Source organism: Drosophila yakuba, chromosome 3L, assembly GCF_016746365.2.
Source record: "Drosophila yakuba strain Tai18E2 chromosome 3L, Prin_Dyak_Tai18E2_2.1, whole genome shotgun sequence".
Taxonomy (NCBI): domain Eukaryota; kingdom Metazoa; phylum Arthropoda; class Insecta; order Diptera; family Drosophilidae; genus Drosophila; species Drosophila yakuba.
In genome coordinates this window covers 22,865,439-22,872,304 of record NC_052529.2, presented here as the reverse complement: position 1 = coordinate 22,872,304, position 6,866 = coordinate 22,865,439, and the positions used below count along the sequence as shown (strand labels likewise).

At 45.2% G+C, this 6,866-nt stretch overlaps 1 long non-coding RNA gene across 1 annotated transcript; it reads left to right on the top strand.

Annotated features, from left to right (window-relative positions):
• Window positions 1-755: 755 nt before the first annotated feature.
• LOC120321503 lies at window positions 756-6,147 on the top strand. Its single transcript, XR_005561140.2, has 2 exons — window positions 756-3,546; window positions 4,260-6,147. It is a non-coding gene; the product is annotated as an uncharacterized LOC120321503 (long non-coding RNA).
• The last annotated feature ends 719 nt before the right edge of the window (window positions 6,148-6,866 follow it).

The following is a 6,866-nucleotide window of genomic DNA, read 5'->3' as shown; positions in this document are numbered from 1 at the left end:
ACAGTTATTATGTTACGGTATTATCTCGTTATTTATGCAGCAGATGACAAATGCAATTTGTTGTTTGCACACCGAACCTGGATCAGGAAGCATCGAGAATAGAGCCCGGCAACTGGCAGGACCGAAAATGGATGCAAGCACATGATAATTTCCAATCATTTGAATAATCTCCTCCTGGATGGCCGTCCTCCTACGCCGCCTGCATCTCCGACTCCTGCTCTAATCCTCGATACCGTCGACGTCCATGTTCGCTGTGCGCTGTGAAAATATTAGCTTAAGAAAATGTCTAACGAGCTCTACGTGCTGCGGCATTCAAAAGTGCCTGCCTCTTCTACCGCATCCCTCCGCCACGGACACCCCCATTCCGAGGTCATCCGGCACACCGGGGACACCGGTCCTAAGGTGAGTGGGCGGTTGGCGTGACCACGCCTATTAGCTTCGGTTGACTTTCGTGTGGTTTTTGTGTATTGATTAAAATTGCTGGCCAAATGCGAAATTGACACATGAGATGCATGGACAATTAGCAAACGTTTGGAGAGGGCGAGTCTGTGATACGGAGGGAGCAGTGCTTGTCCAGGCAGGAGGAGGAGTATTTACACCTTCCGAACTTTGCCCTAGCCGTATATCAGCGCCCCTAGCTCAATTCGAGTTGCGACGTTATCTCTGCGCTGGGTGCATAGCTTGTTTGCCTATGTCCAAATGCCTAATCATAAAACGAAATCTTTCTTTAAAAGTGGAACGCGGCAACAACATTGTACGCAGGTATATATCTTATCGGGGCCTATGGACGGCTCTAAATTAAAATAGCCTTCTGGTGATCGAATATAATATAAATTGGAATGGTATATAAACAAGTCAGCGCACCGAGAGTACAGTCACTACAGTCACTAAAGTTATATTTGGCCGACAGGTGTCGCCCTGGGGAAGAGCTAGTTTAGGATTCGATTTGATAATCCACATTTGCATTGAATAATGGCCTACACTAGGAGATCAGGGGCCGCTCAGATGATTGATGGGGATTGGTTTTGATATAGAGTATGATTGAGCGCCGGATAGTGTCTTCAGCGAGTGCTGCCTGCAACTTGATTAAAGCTCCAGTGGAAATAGAAACAGACGCTCGGCAGTTCTAATTGCCGTGTCGGGATTCTGACAAATGATGCTGCCTGCCGGGGAATGTCCTGCCCCAGCCCCACAATGTTGCACCCATTTTCACTCTGCAATTGTTGCCAAAGGCCGTTTACTCGCCGGGCTGGCAGACTGAAAAACTGACGGAGTGACATACTGGCAGAACGGCAGACTGACTCTGTTGCAATGACTACGCCAAGGCAGCCTAGTCAAAAAGAAGTGGATGGGAGTCGGCGTCCCCTGGAAAACCGGATCCGAACTGAACCGACTGTGTGAATGGTGTCATTAAACGATTTTTCATTGCAAGCTGCCGCAGGTGAAATGTGCTCGTGGTGTGTGTGACTTTTTAGCGGTTCACGACCTTTGGCCCTTTAATCTCTTGAATCGCATTTGTGTTGCGGGAGGTGAAACATTTTCGTGCTTCTCTCCACTTGCCCGGAAATTGAAAATCAACTCACCTGTAGCGGAAATTATTATTTTCTTATTGACGAGTTTTCCTTACCCTCCCAATTCTGTCAAGTTCTCACCTCCATTTTGAATGCGCCATTGTTCGGCCTTCCAGAGATTGCAGTTTTTGAATACCTTTGACATTCGGGGCACGTAGGTTTAATCAACTTTATGCGGGATAACCCCAGATTGAAATTGAAAATGTAAAATTTCATTAAACTATTGGCGGTCGCTAATATGGAGTGGTCATTCAGGAAATGTTGGGCAAGAATACAGATCTTTCGTAAGCTGTACTTGTAGTTCGGTTTTCCCGTTCTGTAACATGTGCAAGCACAATACTCGAGCTATCAGTGTGCTATCAGCGGGAAAATACTTATAAGGTTGCAAAACTGTGTCGCTCATGTCATAAAATGAAAAATCACCAAAAACACTGTCGGCAACAAAGTCAAATAAAAATGTCTTTCTGGCCATTAAAATGCATTAGAAACCCTCTAATATAGCTAAGTGCGAGAGTTTTTGGTTATAATATCTTTCCCGCAAAAAGGAACTACTGCTTGTGGAACTTCTGACCCGGACAGGTTCTATGTCAAGAAGTTTACTCATGGCTTATCGGCGCGGAAAAACTTCGTCGGGGAGCCAAAAGGGTCAGACCGATGTGGGCTTATATTTTTACTTTGAATCGAGATAAGATATGGCCACATACTTTTAGTACGCCTGAAAGCTGGGCGCAACCAAATCGTAAAACAAGAAATTCGTCGCCTACTGCTTACCTAGAATTAGTATTTGATGGCCATGTGGCCAAAGTTGGTTTATATAACGACATTCTTAGTTACATTCTAAGGCGGAAATAGCGCGGTAACCGATTGATAAGACAAGAAATGTGGGTTAATAGCTAAACCCTTACGATCGATGGTACTCTTACGATCAACTGCAGGCTTAGCACTTATCTTACGTTAAAAACTGTCGGTGATTAGTATCTTCACTGATACCATATAGCTCCATATAGGCATATTGGAAATTTACAATATTTGATTATCCCATGAAATTCAATTTTCGATTCCCGAATGCGAAGACAGCCATCTCGTTCCCGGCTAGCGCTCATGCGATCGGCATGTATCGAAGGTGCCCGTCTTTATCTTATCTCGAAAATGTGCCTGGTGCCGCAGTGGAAGCATGTACATCGCCGATCGGCAACACATCCTCAAATATACGGTTTTGGGTTTTCTTATCGACGACCTTTTTACACAATTTCTATTGCCTCCAAGCTGTCACTCTCCGTTTTCTATATTTGCTAGCTTCCGACCACTTGGGTCTATCTAGATGGACACTGAGCGCGGTTTTCAGCCTCGCCCGATATGATACGATATGGTCGTTTAGGGACTCCGTCCCCCATGGTACTGGCCCTAACCCTTTCCATTTCTCCACAGAGCGAGACCCAACCTGTTTGCCCTATCTACCGGGAGTATTAGACGTGTTTATCCAGCACCCATTCGTCATAAGTTCGTCATATCTGCCCTGAAGAGCAGTCGATGGTTCCCACTGCTCACTCACTCACTCACCATGATATCGATAAGAGTCCCAATCCAAATCCAGTTATCTGGACGCACTCACACTTTCGCACCTAAAGGTAAAGCAAATAAAAATCGCTCGCCAGATAAGGAGTATCGTATAAATAGCAATATCTATGAATATATGTCATTATTTCGTTATTGAACTCCGGAGTGCGCAGTGCGCAGTGTGCTCGAGTCGTACTTGTGTTGCTCCTGGTGATTCCAAATTTTAGTACATGGTTTATATATTTGGTGAATTTAAGTGTTCTGAATTATCCTTAAGGATTTTCCACGATCGGCGTGTCTTTGGCAAGTAGAATAGCAGGCTTATCACATGTTTAACTCAATCTGCTGTGAGATTCTTCTATTCTACTTTCGACAACACCCGTTAACATCGAACCCCGACTACCAGTGCAGTTTCAAGGTAACAGACAGAAAGTAAAATAGGGGCAGTAAAGTAATACCAGCTAATTTATATACAAGCTAATTTATTTCGTAGATCATATCGTTAATTTCTTATATGATGTGGTAGTATTCATTTTTTCTGCCTACCAGTCTAACCCCTCGGCTGAATCATCATTTTCCCAAACGGGGCGGGGTCGCAAACCGGTGGATTTCGGTCTTGCGCTGCGAAGCCATGGAGGTTCACTTTTCGTGGTGATCTCATTGCCGTCCACATAACCCCTTTGGAAACCATGTGACGGTTCGTTCGGTTATCACTGATTAGTTATGAGTCTTTATTGAAACCTGTGCTGGTGAAATCAAAAAAGTGGCGACGAACTTTCGGAGATAAGAAATCGGTAATTCTATTAATAGTTTTTGTAGAGCTTCGCGCAGCTTGGGACGTTTGCTTGTGCAAAATAAAAGTAATTTAAGCAACTATTTTCTAAATTGCTATTCCTTAACCCGATATCCCAAGTCTACTTTCGTTCGCTTATTGCCCTAAGCCAAGTTGAAGCTAACGACAGTTTGTACCTCCACTATGCCTAACCATCTTCTCTTGGATGGATTAAAAATAAGCGCCTATATCCATGTCATTTGTCTGTCTGCTCCAGTCGCTCCAGCTCTCTCCCTTTTGACTTTGTCAGTCAACATAATGAAAATGCAATTAATTTTTTCCAGCAATTTCTTTTTCAGCCCCAATCCCTGATTCTCAAAGCTGACGCCTCGTCTGTGCTCGTTGGACCCCACTCAACCCTGTCCATTTTCACCCATCCGATGCTGTTGCAATATTATGACTCCTGCTGTTTGTTCCGACAGCCGGCTGAGCCGGGATGGCGGGAAAAGCAGCAAAAGAAATGTTTATTGTGAGGTATTTTCTATGGCGATTGCAATGTCTCTCTGCCCTTTTACCCTGCTAGCGCCAGCCATTCGCATTAAATGAGGAAACCAATTATTCGCGCTTATAAAGATTTACCGCCATAGAGCCCCACATACAGCCCAGCCCAGTTAGACAGTTGGATATATAGATGCGAGTGCTTCATCTCCAGTCTCCCACCAGCGGTCTTCGTTTTGTTTTGCTTCTAATGGGAGCCCTCCGCTTGGCCGCAGGCTCGCTGATTAAAGGCAGGGATTGTATTGCAGGGAGTCCTGGGAAGTGGAATGCGGTGATTCTGAGGAGTGGATGCCGCTCCAATACAATCGAACGCAGTAATTACTTAAAAATATACAAAGGGAAATTACAGGCTTAGTAACGGTTCCAGTTCCAGCTCCTACACATCGACCAGGCCATCCATATCCACTTATCCCTAATGCGGCCACAATTTCCTCTTGTCCGAAAAACATTTTCACAAGAATTTGCTCATTTCTAATGGGAAATCCTTGGCGCGGCCAATTTGGCTGTGCACAGGCGCCTGGCGAGACAAAGGCCTACTCAAGCCGCCCGTCTGCGCATCCTTGTTGCGGGTCCTGCCGCTGGCATAACTTGTCATTTGTCTTGGACACTCTAGAGCGCAATCTCGCTGAAATTACCTTTCATTTTGTCATCAAAAACCACTTGAAGGGGGCATTCACGAAGCGGAAGCAGGCGTCAGAAGTCACTCCCCGGGTGTCCTGTCCCGTTCCGTCGTGTCCTGTCTTTAGGGGAAGTCTGGCCAGCCGCAGCAATTACAGACGTTAATGTCCCACGGCCCTGCCCAGCTGTGCTCGACCATGCCCTTTGTATCTCCAATTTTGGCTTAAAGTCTTTTAGATCCGGCTTCCGGTTCGACTTGGCTTGGCTCCTTTCGGCTTTTGCTTTTATGCGACCCTTTGTCCGATGCACTTTCCTAAACCGAAAGCGTATTGGGTGCCCAGGATGAAAGAATCTGAGCTGAATCAGAAGCGCTTAATGAAAACGTAAATACCACTTAGCCGGGCTAAAAAGCAAGTGTCCGCTCTGGCTCCTACTTGTAATCAGTGGGTAATTAGGCAGAGGAGCGGAAAGTGAGCAGGACACCTTGGAATTGCTTAATTTGTGCAACCTGATTTAATGACTGTGCAGACTGACTGTGCTCGCTTCCCTAGCCGAAGAGCTACCGGAAAAGTATCCACCACCCAACGAAACCCGAGCTGGGAGCTGGGAGACCGAACTTAATTTCATGGGACGCTTATCACGCGCCAAACTATAAATATGCTTCTAAACGTTTGTTTTGACAGCTTCATCTGCTTCATCTGCAATGTGCAGCCACCCTACCTCACCGTGAAAGTACAGTCCCGCCTCGAGGTCGACGTCGCACTGGAGTCAACGTTTTTTGCACTTCTTGTGCCCGATTTTGGACGATGGGGTGGGTGGAGGACGATATTGCAACGGCTGCAGAGTGTGCAAAAATTCTAAACTGCAATAAATTCATCAAATGTGCAATGAAACATGCTGTAATGTCACGCCCACGGCCCCATTCATCCGTGCCACCCGCTCCAAATCCGAGGGGACTCTCCTCGCCGCCAGCTCCACCAAACGCGCTCCCTTTTGGCCCGGAATTGGGTGATATTTTGTAGGCAAATGTGCAATAAATTGTAAATGTTTGCTGTCCGTGTGGGAGAGCAACGTCCCGTGGTTCATGGTGATTTGGCAGCTGTGTAACGGCCCCGTTGCAAATTTTCGATGCCCCCAACGAGTAGGGTTCACCGAAAAACTTGTCCGCTGCACGCCTGTCAACTTTTATAAGTATTTTTGCAGATTGTTTTTTGTCCCGAAGACTTTTTCTGTTCTGTTCAGGAACAGTTTTCGGTTACAGCAGGGGCAGCCTGAAAAAAATACAGAGCAGCGATAACGGTGGCATGCAGCGAATGCAATTTAGTGGGCGGGACGGGTAGACGGGACCAGATAATGAAACACGGATAGGAAAAGTTTCGGGGAAGTGAAGTCATAAACTAAGCCAGGCCAGGACGATGGAATCATATATCCCTGTCGAAGAGATTGGAAGTGATTTGTGAATAGCTTAATCAATTGAGGACCACTTAAGTGAAGAATATTATATTATCCTCTCTATGTGTTTAAATAGATAATTTCTTTTCTTTGTAAATTTTGTGAATTTGTTTGTACTTTTATATGCATCTGCACATAAAAATGTGACTTCTGGGTATAAAATTATGTTATAAATATAAAATGAAATAAAATTTCGACCACTTAACCAATAGCAGCTTCCTTTATTAAACCCAGTTTTCAAGGTCCTGAAATTGGTAAAAACAAACGAGTCAGCAAAAAGGGACCACACACGTCCTCAGCTCATTCAATTATTAATTGCCCTTTATTTAATGCAATTA